Source organism: Pygoscelis adeliae, unplaced genomic scaffold (assembly GCF_000699105.1).
Source record: "Pygoscelis adeliae isolate BGI_AS28 unplaced genomic scaffold, ASM69910v1 Scaffold280, whole genome shotgun sequence".
Taxonomy (NCBI): domain Eukaryota; kingdom Metazoa; phylum Chordata; class Aves; order Sphenisciformes; family Spheniscidae; genus Pygoscelis; species Pygoscelis adeliae.
Genome location: NW_008823944.1, coordinates 905,471 through 922,855, shown reverse-complemented (window position 1 = coordinate 922,855; position 17,385 = coordinate 905,471).

Here is a 17,385-nt window from a genome sequence, read left to right as displayed (position 1 = left end):
TCCACCCCACGCTCTCCCTACGGGGGAAGCACTGGCCAGAGGAGACAATACATCAACGGGCGTCAGTGACAGCAGTGGCACAGGCAGCTGGCACCTCACAGTGTGCAGGGGAGAGACAAGGACAAACACCCCTGTCAGGGAGACCTTGGCTGTGCCCTGCATGGCAGCGGGAAGCCCTGTCTGAAGGGCGCCCAGGAAGCAGGCAAATTTGCCACCAGCCCTGGCGGGAAGGCGGCCAGTGTGCCCCTGTTTAGAGGAGTGGTGTCACGGGGAGAGGAGCAGGAGTGGGAAGGTGCCCAGGTGCTTGTCTGAAAATGGCAAGTGCCATTTTCTTCCCTTCCCCCCCCCCTTCCTTCACGAGTCTTGCAAGGACAGACTGAGTCCCTCGCTCCCCGTCCTGCCCTGAGCGCAGCGGTGCTGGCTCTCACTGGGGAGCGAGCGATAGAAATAAATGGCTTGTTCTGACCAGAGCTCCACAAGGAAACTTGGCCTCAAGGCGTGAATGCGTGTGCAGCATGTGAGGATGAGCAGAGTGACGGACAGAAAGGAAGGACACAGCCATGGCCGAACACAGACTACCAGGACGCTGCAAACGTCTTGATTGTCCCTTGTGTTTGACTCAGCACCGGCCTTGACCGCAGCATCCAGCAAGGTAAAGAGACGTATGTGTCAAGAAGTGTTTGCAAACCAGCTGCCAGAAGGCAGTGCCTTTCCCACGCGACAAGGGATGGAGGAAATGGGTCTTGTTCCCTAACGCTCGGGTGTTCAACTGGCTGAGGGCAAAGAGCAACGCTGGGTGGTTTCCTTGGATCTTTTGTCCATGCTCGCTGCAAGGCAGGCTGCCTTTCTCCTCCCCTCTCTCGCAACGTCTGCTTCTGTGTCTCTGCACCCGTGCACCTCTTGCACCATCCCCGCACATCTCGGTGACCGGTGTCCCCAGCACCGCCCTGCCCCGAGGGGTGCTCAGCCGCAGCAGTGCGGAGAGAGGGGTGGTGCTGGTGCAAATGCACCCGACAGCTTCAGCTCTGGTGAGCAGCACGAGGGAGGGAGGGAGGGAGGAGGAAAAGGAGGGAAGGAGGGAGGAAAGGAGTTTCTCTTTTCCGCATTTTGAATGGCAGCTTGCAGGAGTGCAGCTGTGCGGCTGTTCCTCCTGCCTGGATGAGCCCAGGAGGGAAGGGATGTGATTGCCCAGCCGATGGCTTTCTTGCCCACTTTCTCAGGTCTTACTGTTATCATTGGAGCCGACCCCACAAGCAGCACAGCCTTGGCGATGTGCCCTGATTGACGGGTGTAACTGAGGGACACACTGAAACAGGCGGATCCGAGCGGCTCGCATGCACATAGGCTGTCCCAGGGGAGGAGGACACCTCCCCAGGAGACCTGCCTGAGCCTCTGTCACCTCTCCAGGTCAGGAAAGCACCGTCCCCGCGTGGCAGCTGGAGCGAGGGGAGGCTAATGAACGGCTCAGGAACCCAGATGTGGTCAGCAAGGCACAGGTGAGCCTAAGCACTAAGCTGTTTCAACGCCCTTATCCCTTCAGTGTTATTTCTAATGCGGGGATAAATGTTTCTCTTCACGTTTAATGCCCATTTGGGCCACGCTCCTTTTGCTTGCAGGAAGTGTGCAAGCCTTCAGCTGTCTGTGGCTCTTCCCTTCACCAGCCCTCAGGCTGAAACATTTTCAGCCCTAGACATAGCTTCTCTCTCTCTCTCTCTCTCTCCCCCCCCCCCCCGCCCCGGTAGTTTTTGTCTCCCCACCTTTTTAATGAAGAATAAATGCATCTCCCACTGGTGGCTGGAAAGCCACCAGAGATGGGTTGTCTCCTTGCATCTCTCCAGGCCAGTGACATGAAGGGATGAGGCTCCCTCTGCTGGGTTTTCTTTCAGAAGTGAGGCACAAAAATTATTCCTGCAAAGGGTTGTGTGCGTATGCGATCAGCATCTGCCTGCACCTGCACCAAGAGCTGCTGGGTGGGCTCTGGGCAGGCAGCAGCTCTGCTGCAGAAGAGCACGGGAGGAACGGGACGCTGCTGCGGCAGGGAAGTGCCTCCACCCAGCTGACAGAAAAGACAAGAGGAGAGTTTTGGAGGAGAAATTAAGAGAAGGGGGAAAAAAAATGTCCAACAGGGTTCAGTGCAGTCACGGCTATGGTGCGTGATGCGCTGCTGAGCCGTACAGGGCAGCTCTGCATCAAAGAGCTCCAGTGGGACCCAGGGGCTCCATCCCCGCTCACCGCCCAGCCGTAACGAGGATTTCTGAAGGATACAGCCTGAACAATACAGCTCCCGGCTCCACGGCACACTACTGACAGTGCGGTGAAGGTCACAGCTGCCTGGGTTTTGCTCCTGTCCCTCCGCTTGAAACAAATGCAGAAGAACCTTGCAGGGCTTCAGGCTGGAAGAGCTCTTTCTTGGGACATGAGCCATCTGGGTGCTGCTGTTACTTTGCTTGGGGAAGCAGCGCAAGTGCCTGTTGTAGCTGTGTCACGTCCCACCTACGAGAAAGGGGGAGTGACTAAGGTCCACAAATCCCCTCAGTGTGGGTTAAGGTGAGATAACACTCAAGGTCCAAACACGAACATCAACTTTAATGGAACAAACACTCTGTAAGCATCAACCCTCTGTGTATCAATATATCACATAAGCTAAGTGGCTTTATGAGAAGTTGAGGTAGGCCTTGTGTTACTTAGCAGCATCAGGGGTAAAGAGCAAGAAGGAGGGCGGGGGGGAGAGAGGGAGAGAGATATCACCAATCCTGGATCCAGCGTCCGACCTGCCGACGGGGGCTGTCGGTGTGGAGAGCGCCCCGAAGAGGCTCATGTGCACCCCTATTTATTGGCTCCAGTCCAAGGTTTCTGGAATCTTCTCTCACCCCCAGCTCCCGGAGTGGTGGGGCCTGCTCCCTGACAAGCTGCCCCCAGCGACACAGTGCCATCACTGTTCAGCCGCAGCTGGCGGCCCCAGGGGGAGAGAACGGACGGCTGCCTCCCAAGCTCAGCACCCTTTGGGAGCATTTCAGATGCACTATTCAGGCTTGTAAGCTTTCCAGGATTGAAGTCTGCTCCTCGGAACAATCTGAGGACAAGCTTTGGTGTGTCTTTGGTGTGTCTTATCCAAACAATTTGGATAAGCTTTTGGTGTGTCTTCAAAATGAAAACCAAACATGATGCAAACGGCCATGGTTTACAGTCAAAGAATTTAGTTGTAAGACCAAAACATCCCAGCAGGTGCTCTGCATAGCAGAGAAAGTTGAAACAGGACCATATCTGCTCTTTTATTGTCAACGTATGGATGCTTGCAACTTTGCATGGACATTTTTCCCCTGTACATTTGGAAAGTAGCATCTCCATCGGCTATTCTCCCCACTAGCCCTTTTTCTCCCTGACTACAAGGAATTAAACCCTCAAGCGCCATTTCTGCTACATCTCCAAAACCACGTTCTGCCTCTGCTTACTCGTTCCAGCTCTGCCATGGTCTCAGCTGTAGCTGCTTTCCACTTAAGCAAAGCAATAAATCAAACCAAAAAAAAGAATTTGGCAACTCCAGCAAGTCTCTGAAGCCTGCAGAGGGAAGCCCTGGTGTCACAGCACTGGGAGAGAGGAGGTTCCTGGGGTTCCCTCTGGTACCCTCAGGCAGTTACAGTTGCCCATCGGCGCTGCAGAGGGGGACTCCGATGAAGCTCTTGAGAGCCAAGAGAGCCTCTTTCTATAGACAACCACCACCACCAGGCTTTCCCACATGGCAGCGAAAGCAGGGTGTGCTGGGGAGAACAGCATTTTCATCCTTCAGGCCAGACATTTCTTTACCAAGTGCTTTAGTCCACAAAGCTTGAACTTGCCAGTGCTGCTGTGCGAAAGCCTGCCTCCCTGAGCTGACCTGGCAGCCTGGCCACAGAGCAGGAGGAGATGCCGCTATTTTGGAAGTCCTGCTGGTCTCCCCAGATGTTGAGGGAAATAAGTTTTCAAATTCAGAAGGCAACTCAGAGGGAGATGGAATAAAAAGAAAAGGGGGTTTGCCCCCTCTTTACCCACTGTATCCCTGCACAGCACATCCTTTACTCTTGATTTCCTCCTCTGAAACCCTCCTGTGCCTCGCAGTTAGGAAGGCAGCAAACTCTACCTAGCCCTTCCCAGGAAAAGTCTCTCTGGTTCCAAGGGATGCAATGTCTCTTTCTTTTTGAATTGGAGAAACACAAGATGCTTTCCCCCCTCATGTATGGACCAGAATGAAGGTCTTTTCAGCAGCTTCCTCAGACTTTCCTACCCCTGAGCTGTGCCCTGAATACCAGAGGGTGAACAGAGGTCGAAGGTGGAGAGCAGAGATATTTCTTGATGTTGCGATTGTCTTTCAGGTGGTGTTCATTTCATACCTATTCATGTTGCACTACAAGCGCACACCACGATAATGAGCAGCACTCTTATCTAGGGTTATCACTAACAGCAGAATACAACAGAAAGCCTTTTCTGTCTCCCGGGGAGATCTGTTGAGGACATCTGTGAGTCAGCCTCACTTGGTTTCTCTTCATTTGAAGTCCTCCAGTTAAAAACCGTGTGGGTACTCCTTTCAACAAACGTAATTTCTTCATGAGGGTAATAGCCTGCTCTGTGTTTGGTTCCGGTTGAATTCTGGGCAGCGAGGGAGGGAAGGGGTTGACGACTGCCTTCAGGGAAACCCAGCTGTAAGGAGGTCCTTTCTACCTGGAGGCAAGCAGTGGCTGGGGCCTGTCGCTCCTGCTGTTACACGGGCAGTCCTGGCCCTTATTTGCAAGGTTTTTGACTGCAAAGAGCAACACCAGAGCTCAGTACTGGTGACCCAGGAGTGGGTGCCCACCAGCTTGAGGGTGGCCGTGGCTGCCTGGGCTCTGGCAACCCATGTTTTACAGGTCAGCAGCAAACCAGCTTGGCGTGTGCAGGTCCCCAGTGGGGAAGCTCCTGCTGGATTATCCATACCTTTTTTTATAAGGCTGTGGGAGGCGGGGGATGCAGCCCTTCATCATCCCTGTGAGGACATGGGAGACAGGTTTAGATTTGGGTGTCCTCTGAACCACAGCGCACCTTCTGTAGGACCCGCGGCCGGGGCAGTGCTGCAGGCATAACGTCAGACTATCACTGGCATCAAGGAAGCCTTATTCACTTTTCTGAATCTTACGGTTCTCACACAGTAAGAAGGTTTCCTTAGTACCATATACCAGAAATTATCTTTCTGAAACTTGAAAGTTTTTAATTTTGGCAGCGATATCTCCTGCTTTCAGTGTGTGGGGAGAAACTGGCCATCAGCCTTTTGATGTTTTCCTGAAAAAGGTGCAGAGTACTTTACATCTATTTTTAAAGAAGGGGCAGGATGGGGCTGCTGGCACATGTCAGAGAAAAGAAAAAGGAGAAAAAGGTGAGTTTTGAAAATCTGCTGCTCCGGCCCTTTACTATTCCCTAACCTTTAAACTTTATTTTCAGCAGTGTACCTTCACTGTTCCTGGCTAACACCTAACCAGGTATCGGTTCCCTGATTATTTCCATGAGCGCTTGTCCTGGCCCACGCGGCTGACATCACTTGCATAATTCGGCTGATGTTGGAGGCCCACAGTTTGACCTTTGGTATATTGCTATGTAGCTGTTGGGGATGTAACCTCTGCTAGATAAAGCATAACGACATGAAAAAACATGTAATTGGCAGAAATACCAGAACTAAACTTATACAAGAATATTTGCCTGGCAACTCGCTACACCAATCAACGAGCAACAGCCCAACCTGGAAGATGCTCTCCACCCCAAAACCCCCATCCAGCTCAGCCTGTACGGAGGCGGCACAACTCTGCCTTCGGGGAGAAGGTGTTTTAACCTCCCTTGGCATCTGAGGCAGGGACAGTACCTGGAGGTGTTTCCAGGACTGTATTCCTGCGTGTGCTGGAGGACCTTGGTATTGGTACAGCCCCCAAGCGGACGCAGTGTCTCGGATCCCCATAATAACGCACCCCACTGCACAGCCTCCTGCCTGGTTTCACCCCAGGTGAACTGCTTTGCGTGCCCCGGCGGTGCCTGGAAATGTGCTACACGGCATCCCAGTTGTGGGTGCACCCGTAACGCAACCCTGAACGTGATGCTCAGGTCAGGGACCAAGGCAGCTCCTTGATGAATGAACATGCCAATGCTTTAAACCCTCAGACTCCTCCGGTCCACTGGAAGCCCTGGGCTGCAGAGAGATGTTACGCTTAAAATCTTGTTTACGGGCAAAGAGGAGGCACAACGTATGTATAGATAAAGCCAAGAATTTATTGTTAGTGTAGTGGCAATCTCAAGGCTCCAATCATTATCAGTCTAGATCTGCTGGTCGCAGAAAAAGGAAGAATACTAATGCACTTAAAATTGTTTTGCACACACATATTTTTTAGCCCTTTTCCTGGTGGTATGCTCACCCTTCCCCTGCTCCTCGGGGTCCTAAGGCTGGTGGTTTCACCCAGGTGGTGGTGGTGGGGTGGGGTGGGGTGTTAGAGCGAGTTGTCAGCATCTCCAGCCCTTCCCTGGGACGAATGCAATGTTCATGCTGATGTTTTTTTCTGCCTCCCTCTAGGATCTGCTTGGGGTCGTTTTCATATGTTTTCTAACATGCTTCTATACCTCCTTCTGTCTTCACTGGTCTGCAACCTCAAGTTACACCCAATTTACTATGTGCGGTGCTCCTTATGTATGTTAGATACTATTTTTTTTCTGTCTGTTACTGCTAAACCCAGTTTTGCCAGCTCCAGGTCTGCATTTTTTTAACCGACCATCGGTGAGTTGTGTATAGCTGTGGGGGTCCCCATTGCCAGCCTGTGCCCCACCTTTTACCATCCTGTACCTGTACTCCTCTGTGCTGTATCCCCCGTCCCCACTGCTCAAGGCCACTGCTATCATACTAGACTTGTATTTCTCTACACTGTACCATTGTGTCTGAGTCAAAAATATCTCATTCTGCATAGGATAGGGGGAACCAAGGCGGTGAGAGCTTTTACATGCTGAGTATGAAGCTCCTCAGGCATTTCTGTCTCCTGTGCAAGCCCTTCTGCCCCTCTGAGTGGCCGCATCCTGCTTCACAATTTCACAAGGTGCCAGTACGACCAGAGCGGAGCACATTAATGCTTTCTCAGCACAGCTTCGAAGCTCAGCCCAGGAAGCTGCCCTGCTAAAGTTCACATGTTTCATAGGGTAGGCATGAGCACTAGAAAAGAGGAAATATACATTTAAACCCAAACAGGCTCAGCTTGAAGGAAACATTGGTTTTCAATGCAGCTATGAATTAAGGTAAGAGACAATTATATTTTACCTATAATTTGACAGAGCAGGATGACAAGAAATGGTGTCTCATGAACTTAAGGAAACTTCACTGCTTGGTGCTTGGAATCTAAATGATATTTAATTTGGGTAAGGATGATGTGGGTAATGTTTACAAATTGTGAAAGTAGAAAGGGGAACGCTTTTATTAATCAAAGTGGACCAGGGCAGAGAAATTTTACTCGGTGACTGATTAGTTGTGGCATCTTGTGGTAAGAGAAATAGTCACCCTGGCCCGAAGTCTCCAAGGTTAAAGCAAAATGCTGATAGGTGACTAGTGTGCAGCATTAGCCCAGAAGGACAGACCAAGAAGATTCAGCCCTTCTACTTCATTAGGTGTTTTTTGTTAGATGTCTGCAGGGATTTCACAATTCACCAGCATTGCTTCCTTTTAGTTTTGGTCAGTGAACCAACATCCCAAACATCACTGGCACTGAAAGACAGCCCAATATGGAAAATCTGGTAGAGACGATAAAAAGTGTCTGATGCGGACAGACCAGCAAGAGAATGGCAGAAATTAAAAAAATTTGAAAACCCAACTTTCTGTATGACCACATTACTTAATTTCTCTGCAACTCACCTTTCCATAGGAAGGATGTTGCACAAAGATGTCTGCTGGTTTGGGTCAGACATTTGGGTAATACAGTGGCAGAAGCCCGTTAAGTACTTGTGTGATATAAACATAAATCCAGAAACAGCGGTTCCAAAAATCTGGTCTGTTGGGGCAAACCCTGCGTGGAGGCAGCGCAGCCAGAGGCAGTGAACTGGGTGACAGGATAAAAGACAGCAACTGCAATGAATTACGAGGGTTTAGGCAGTGCAGAAAAAGTCCAAAAAGGAGAAGAAAAGGATAAAGTTTGACAAAGGAGAACACATAGTAAATTGAGAGTAAATCACATAGTAAACGTGATCTTCCCAGGAAGGGGCTGGCAACTCCAGAACTTAAACCTCATCCAGACACAGTCAAGAAGGGGTAATGTGTGCTGCTCTCTAAAATGATGGAGAAGATGATTTAAGAGATCTCTCATTTCTATAGAGCCTTCTCAGATTTCTCAAGGATGCCAAGGCAATGTGAGCTTATTAATAACAAAAAGGAGGGGCAGGAAGTAAATAGGTGCCACAATAAAGGTGGTGAGAGGATGGAGCAAATGGTAACTATCAACAAGTACAAACAGTGCACATAGCTACAAACATTCATCTGTTTTCACCGTCCTTTCAACAGAAAATACAAAAGAAATTTGAATGCCGCTTAAGAAGGGAAGGCTTGGGAAAAAGAAATACTGAGGAAGAGCAGGTAAGAGAAAACACCAGCAAAATGCTCAGCTATACATATAAAAAAAGATACAGAGTGCCACGAGCAACTGTGCAAGCAGAAAGGGCAAATAGGGGAACTAACAGGCTGGAGGAAATACCTGTGAAACAAATTTTCCAAGAAAATCCTGAGCCTGGTAATCACCATCCAGTCAGATGACAACCCCAAACACCCAGTGCCCCAGGGGCAGCTCTTGGCAGGGCTCCTGGTCCCTCCCCAGTTCTGCCACTGTCCCCCCGGCAGCTGAGTTGAAGTGCTCCCCAGCCTCTGCCAGGGCAAAACTAAATACTGCTCTTCAACAAGATTTTCATACCGTTTACCTAATTTCACACCCCCTGGCATGTCCTTGGGGTCAGGACATTGCCTGGAAACCACCTCAGGTTGCAGAGGCTCTGCAGAGGACCCTTGGATCTGGTCATAGGATCGAGACCACAAAATCATGACCCTGAGAGTCACGGATGAAAATTACAGAACCATTTCAGTGATTTTTGAACCTCGATTTTAAGATCCAGGGGAGACGCAGGAGTCTGAATCATACTGTCAGGTCCTATTTCCTAAATGCATGTCATTTCTGAAATGGATATTTAAGGCTCTGACCTCCTTAGAGCCAGATTTCTAAAGGTACTTTGACTACCAGAGGTTCAGACCTTGTGGGATTTTTCAGAAGCCCCCCCAGTGCTTAGCTCCCATTCAGAAGAATGATTTGAATCAATGATGGCACCCCAGGAGAATGCCTTGACATGGCTGTCTGCATCTTCACTTGCTCAAGAACCTTGGTCATGCCCTGAAGCCTATTCCCTGCTCCATTAAGGAACAGGTGGGACCCCCACTGTGCAGGCACCAAGTCTCCTGCATGGCCACCCTGTCAGCCTCAGAGGAGCTTTGTCCTCCCCAGGGTCAAGGGAAGGAGCTGAAACAACTGAAAGCTTCAGCTTACAGCTTTTGCTATAAATACACCAGCAACTGCAGGGGTGAGCTGCCAGGGGTTTGGCAGGGTTTGCCAAGGCCCCAGCAAACCACACACCGCTGCGGTGCTGCTGTCTCTCCCTGACAGCTCGCAGCAAGTCTTCCTGGCAGGGGGACAAAACCAGCAGGTGGAGGGATGTCGCTGGGGGCAGGATTTGCCCAGGGCACTGGGGTTCAGTCCCCTGTGCCCGCTTTGCTGTGATGGCAGCACAACCAGCCTGAGTGAGGCCACTGGCCCGGACAGCTGGCCCATGCACTAACGGAGCAAGAGCAAGATCTTACTCAAAACAAAACCTCTGTGGTTGCTCTGAAGCACAGGCGGTGAAGCCCTCGCCGCCGGCAGAGACAGTAGTAAGTCCATGTTTCTGTGTTTTCTTTATAAATCAGAGTACACCTAATTTTGATGCGATGGGTTAAGCTGAAACTTGTGCCCTGGTTACTTGCTGCCCTGCAGTTATCTCCAGGTTAGCATGGAGCATCTTTGAGAAAGCACTTTCCAATGCTGTAAAGCCTTAGGTGAAGGTGAGAGAGATCCTGGGGATTCTGAACTCTATACTATCCCCTCCTGCCCTCCATGGTCCAAGACTGATCTTTCAAATGTATTTTTTTACCCAAAACTATCAGTTTAAATCTGTAGATTTACATGCTGCTTATCTCCAGCTAGTGGTGTCTGCTTCTAATTTAGTTTGTGATGTTGGTGTAAAAACTGTAGAACTGGTTCAGGGAAGGGGCATTTTTTTCATCTCTTTGACCTAAATGCTTTTGTAAAGGGACTACAGGCCTCTGCAATATTCAGGCTTATATTTATCTTAATCGGGAGTGGTTTGATTGGCTTCCATTTCTGGGTCCTTTATTTAGGACACCTTAAATGCCCTAATTTTTGGAAAGCCTCAGCATCATGCTTCTGCACCTTGAACTCCACCTTGAGTTGGAAAATCCAATATGAAGCAGCCCGGATCACTACTTGCTTTTAAAAAACTTACCCTCAAAGTCTTGGGGGGAACCTCCATAAATTAAATCACCCAAATCGATAAGCAACTATTGAGCTTGCAGAACTCCACCGGTCCACAGAAATGGTCCAGCTGATCTGAGAATAAATCACAGAAGAAAGAAGAAACACCAAAGAAAGGAATTTCCTCACCTTAAAGTTATCAGGGAAGGACTGGGGGAGCTGGGAGCAAGGATACATCTGGGATTACACCACACCCACTCAGAAGCGATGGAGAAATGATAAAAGAACTGGTTAGAAGTACGGAAAACACACAGGGTTTAACAGAGGCAGTACAGACTGGCTGTTTGATAACAACATCCCCACCGCCAAACTGTGCTGCTTTCTTTCCACAGCCATCATATAGCCTCCCCTGTAACCCAACCCCAGCAGCTGCTCCGTGCTCTTCACAGGACCCCACTTCCTTCCAGGAGGTCCAATCCCGGGATTTGGGCTAGCTAGTGCTGGTGAAGTACCTGGGGAGAGGATAGTTTGGCTTTTTCAATCATTTATAACCAAAACAGAGTCATGGTTGTTAAGACGAGTGTGCCCCAATAGCCCATTTGCTCTGCCTCCCTGCCGATCAGGGGCTGTAGGTTTTTACCCAGTACCCTGCTGCTGAGCTCCTCCACTGTGTCTGGCCTAAACCCGTTTCCCAGACTGATATCATCTCTTGACGTGGAGACCCTCAGGCATGCAAAAATCTCCTTTTCCTACTTGAAGTCTGTTCCAGTCATTAGCCTTTCACCATTAAAAATGTGTATCTGATTTCTAGCTTGCATGTTTCTGGTTTGAATTTCCATGTATCAGTTGACGGTATGGCTAATTCCACTAAATTAGCAAGATTATTAACAAGAGCAAAAGTGAAATCAAGTGTTATGAAAGTATGCCTACAGCCCCAGTATCAAGCTCTGCAATGGTAAAGCCTTCCCTCTTTTGTTCCTTCCCATTTAGCACCTCTTTAAACACGCGAGGGTTGCATCAGCTTTTCTTACTGCAACATCTGGCTGGGAGCTTGGTTTCAGAGTCTGCCCTTATTGGCAGTCCAGTTTCCTAATGGATGTACCCCCACTCTGGAGACACGGTCTGTGTCGTTTAACTCCCAAGAGTGTCACTTCGGCTACGTTAAAGCCAACGTGAATCATTAGAGAAGCCCCAGATTACTCCGATCTGTCTGAATCACTGTCCAGTTCTCTAACTGTTTTATCACTTCCTCCCGCCAGCTCTGATTCCCAATCTGCTTTCAGACCAATGATGAAATTACTGAAGAGTTTTTGGCTTTCAACTCATCGTTCCCGCAGACCTTTTACAAACAATATTCCTAGTTTGGTGAGCCTTCCTCCACGGATGGCTGGCTTTTGAGATCTGACAGCTAACCAGCCCAAATCTCATTGCAATGCTTTGTTGGGCTTGTGTTGCTTTGGGCCGGAGAGATGTGTCAATCAAATAAGCAGGCAGTGCAAGTCAAAGCTCCAACTCTCCTGCGCAGTACCCTTTATCAACCTTGCAATCTCATCAGATGTCCAAACTAAAGCTTCTCTTCTATAAAGCCATGCAGACTGGCATTAGCTACACTCTCCCCCTTTCCTGTTTAAATTTTATTTTGCCCAGGTTAAAGGTTAGGTTACCTAGGTTAGGTTAAAGGTTAGCTGTTTTACCTTGCTTCCTGCTTTCGAAGGTCGACATTGTGTCACCTGCTTCCAGCACCTGTAGAGGTGGAACAGGGAGAACATCTCCCCACTTCAGGACTGAATACAAGACTGAGATTTAAGATTTAAAGTCATTAAATCAAAAGCTGGGCTGGGCCTGCTTTTGACCCTGGCTATCTAACACGATCCCAAACAACTCCAGAGACCGACCCCTAAGAATGGAGCCACCCTGCTCTGAAAGATAAGCTAAGTGAATTACAGGAACCCGTTGGGTGTAGGACTAGAAACCGGGAGCCATCTCTGGTTAGTGTATTGCCCATAAGTCTAAGTTTTGTTTTGGGTATCATCCAAATGGTGGTTAGAGGTGTCCGTGGCAGTCTGGTGATTGCGTGGTAGCTGCCTGGTGCCAGGCTGATTAAGAGTTTCACCCAGAGTGCTATTAAGACTCGCATCTCTCCTGCTAGTTTCCACCCAGTTCTGGTTAATTCCCTTAAATCTCTTTTTTTTGTGTGTTAGAAGTGCCACCAGCAGCTACGACATTTCATTTGGAGGTACCCGAGGACATCCCTACAGTCTTGCCAAGAATCATCGGCTGGCAAGAAGATGGGTGTAGTTGCAAATGTGCAAAAGCAACCGTGTTTATATTTGGGTAGGGAGGTGGCAGCTCAGATCTAAGGGTGAGAAAGGCATACCATGCCTGTAGGGTTTCACAGGGGTTCCCACAAAGCCTACAGCTTCCCTGGGCCAGCTGAATCGTCGGCACGCAGCTCCGGCCCGTTCAGCGTGCACTGAAAACATGCTTTGCTTGCATGAGAAAAGCATAAAAATCAGCCTCACCCCGAAATGCTGACTAAGGTGTGAAAATCTTTCTGAGGCTTAAATACTTTTATCAGTGTATTGTGCAAATCTGAAGCGTGACCCTCTGGCAGAGGTCTGGGTTTGGTTATTTTTTTTTAACTTCTTTTCATTCGGTGACAGCAGAGGCATCACGGAGAGGCGAAGTGCTCGCAGACCCCTCTTCTCAGCAGTAAAGCTTGTAATGTGGCACTTGGCTGAAGCGCCAGGGGTGATAACTGGATAGATCAGATGCATAAACAGGATTTGGCTCTTGTGTCACCCAGCCTGATGCCAGTGCTGTCTGAAGGTTGAAATGCAACTTCTGTTGCTTAGAGGAGTTTGTGGATCTCTCATAATTTCACTTCCCTATGTATTACATATAGCGCACATGGTTGTTGGAAATAGCTGGGTTGAGAAACAGGGGTTTTGGTCCTGCAGACTATTGTCTTTGAGATTGCTATAAATGTGATTAAAAGCAGAAGTGTGTGGGAGCAGGGTGTAAAACTGCTGGGGAAATCTGGAGAGAGAGCAAAGCAGTTGAGCAGTTCCATGAGAAGCAGAAGTGAATCTACTATTTCCTGTACTCAGCAAGGGAAAACGTCTGCTGGAGGGACCTCGCAGCCCTGCAGTCCTTCTTCAGTGTCCTCTACACTCTTCAGTTCACTTTGTCCCTTAGGTGAACATTTGTCGTAAGCACAAGAGAGAAAATTGGGTTGAAGCTGACAGTGAGAAGACTATAGCATGCACTGCGGTGTGCTTTGTGAGGCTGATGGAGAATACCTGGCAGGGAAGGATGGAGGATGGGCAGAGCTAAGTTTCCTCATTTTAGGGTGCAATAACATTTCATCACGTTATGCCTGTCTGGCATGGGCTGAGTTTTGGGAGCCCTTTGGAGTTTGCAGCCCACCTGTTGAGTAACATCAGCTTAAACTGAGAAAAGTGGTATCAGAGGAGCTAAATATTCAAAAAGAACTGACAGCATTGCATATGCAGGATGAGTGGCGGTGGGAAAATATGACTGTGTGGCTGGTGATACACAAAATCCAGGAGCTAGAGAGTGAACAAGCCACAAACTGTGCCAGCAGTTTTGGATGCCACTGTCATTTTGGTAAGTGCAGTCCTCGCTTGCCCCTGGACATGCTATGCAGCATCTCGCCCTTCCTGTTGACATAGGTACCACGGGCTTTGCAACCACCCATCCAGGGGTAAAGGAAATAATTTGCTACTGTAGAAATAAATGATCCCCATCAGTGAGCTAGGGGAGATTACCTGACTGAAAAGGTACTTCAGGAAAAATACCAGCCCAAGTGATGTTCCTCTTTACTCCAGTAAGGCCAGGAGTTCATCCTGCACCTCCGTGTAAATGTTCTCCTGTGAAGATGGTGGCCATTCCCATGCCCAGCTTTCTCTGCAGGCAATGCCCGTGGGCGCAGCCTGTGCAGAAGTCTGCCAGACCTGAGGGCTACCCTGTGGTGGGAGCTGCATTTCCTTACACGTGTGAAATCCTCCCTGTGCCCAATAAAGCACAGCGGCTTGTACAGACACACGGAAACTCTCCAGAGGAACAAGCTGCCTTTCTAGACATGAATAAAGGGAGCAACCATGGGAAGGACCAGCACAGCTAGATGCTCTCAGAGAGGAGAGTAAACTAATGTGCGCTCCCTCTCTCCAGATTAGGGATTTCACGGAGCACACACAGTCTAGGCAAGCACCACCGAGCAGCCCTCTCTGGATGCCTGTGCAGTTAGCAAAGATACTAACGGGATACGAGCAGGCATCAATCAGTTTTATCCTCTGTGCATGATGGGACTTCTGCTTGTCTGAAAGAGGAGCTTACACGGCACAGCAGAAGCTGGGGCACTTTGCAGAGACATCATGGCCTCTGTTCGGCTTTGTCGCAGAATCACAAAGTTAGGACAGGTCTTCTGGAGGTCTCTTGTCCAAACCCATGCTCAGAGCAGGGCTGGCTGAGTGTCAAGTATCTCCAGGGATGGAGATCCCACAACCTCCCTGAAGCCCCGTCCTGGTGTTTGACCACTCTCACAGTGAATTTTTTTTTTCCATACAGTGAGTAACAAATTCCCATGGCCATTGCCTCTTATTCCTCTGAGGAAAGTTGTCTGCTTCACCTTTACACCTTCTCACTAGATTCCCCTTGAGATGTCTCTTGTTGAGGCTGATCAAACCCAGTTCTCAGCGTCTTCTCATACACCAGGTTCTCCAGCCCCAATCATTTTGGTAGCCCTCAGCTACCACACACCGGTGCATTGGTGAAGAACCAGCTGTGGAGCACATCAGCCCACAGAGTAAGACAGAAGCTCTGGCAGTGTGCAGATAGGTGCAGTAACAGCTAAGTGGGCTGGCGTAGCGACTCATATTTGGCACAAGAGACTTGGTGTACCCCAACAGTTTTCATTTTAAAGGCACCTGCTGCAGACATTTAGTCTTAGAAAAGGAGAAAGAAAATGTCAGGATGGGAAGGCAGAAAATGATGGGCTGTTGGGATTATGTACGATGTCTCCTGCTCATTTCCGTATCCCTCAAGAGGGTAGATAAAGTGATGACTGGACAGACACATGAAGAGATGAGGAACCTGTCACATATCTCTGTAGGCAACTCTAGTTACCTCACCAGTAGAAAAACAGTATCTTGTTTGCAATTGCTGTCAGCTTCTGCCCCAGCACCTAGGCGTTTCCTACTCGTCCCCTTTAATTCTGCTGGCATCAGATACCACATCTCCAAAAGCTGGAGAATTAAACGGGGTTGCAAGCAAGGGGCTGGACAGACTTTGCAGGCAGACTCAGCTCCCAGTTCAAGTGGAAAGGCACTGCAAGTGCCGCTCAGCCTGTGGGTGTGCCTGCCTACTGCAAACAGTCTTCCCCGTATCGTGCCCATGCCCCAAAACTACCAACACTGAGAAAGCCCTTCTTCTAGCCCACTTTTCCTGTGCAAAACCACAAAGATTGTTTTCTAATGACTGTGGGCACTTCTCATTTGAATGTTTTGGGGACAGCTAGGCTTTGAACTTTCAGAATAAGAAGATATTTTAAAATGGAGAGCCTGCATTTCCAACTAGCACAAAAAAAACTCTTTGAGAAATGACTACAAAATAAGAGACCAAAACTTCATGGCCCACACCACAAACGGCACTCTGGCAATGAGGCATTAGGAGAAAATGTTAATATGGTCACAGTAGCCACCCGTGGGGGAGTTTGTTGTAGTTACCACTATGTCATATGAAACTTCTTGGGCAAGGACTGTCTCACGCCTCAGGATATCTTTATTTCATGCTTAGTCTTGCAAGGCTTATTTTAAACAGAGGCTATAAAAACTATTGCTATCAGTGAAACGTGGACATGTAGGCTGGGATTCCAACCACTTCACTCTTAAGTGTCAGGAGTGGGAGTAGTTACACACCATCAGCGTCTACCGCCGAGTAATGTGCCCGTGCTCTCCTTATAGTCAAAAGGAGTTCCATCAACACGGTCAGCAGAGTCTGGAAAGCAGTCTACCTTGTCTTAAAGCAGATTTGGCCTGGCCTGCATTGGATCAGATCAATGATCTGATCATTGCTCAGAGTCAATGGGGGCTCCTGTAAGAAGATTGCGACACTGATCTTGGGGTAGTTAGTTGCAGTTTTGTTACCACTGACCCTTCCTTTCAGTCTTGGCTTTAACAGGCTGGTTTGGCTGTATTGTCATCTCCCTGGGCTTCTGCACAGCGTATCACACTCAATTTCCTTCATTTCCTACAGTGAGAGCAAGTAACAGATTCTTACCACTCTTTACCCCAACCAGGGAGCAGACTGAATGCAGCAACATCGGCACCCCTCTAGGATTTTTGGTTCCCTGCAAACAGAAATCTTTGCAGAGACTTGAACACCACATCCCAAGGGAGCACAGAGGAACTGATGGGTGCCCCGAGTTATTTGATGTGCAGAACAGTGAGCCCAGAGGTCACACACCGGCACCCCATACTCTCTTTAGGTGCAGCCTCCATACTAACAAGCCCTGGCTCCAACCTGACTACCTCGCAGTCAAGGCAGGAGCAGTCACAAGACGCTTTGGTGCTTGAGGAAAAGGGTCAATAGAGTTTCTCTTCTTTTGATCATGGGATGATTTTTTAAAAAACCTCATCAAAGATATGCTTGCTACCCAGGGATGTCCCAGTGCAAACTTTGCTCCTCCCATGTCAGCAAGCATCAGCTCAGCCCTGGCCAAACTGGGCGTCTTACCACTCTTCCAGCCTGGGGTTAATGTGTGGGGCGAGATTGGGCTCTCGGTGGTGTTGACAGGCACCGCTTGCTGATAAACAGCTACATGTGAGGTATC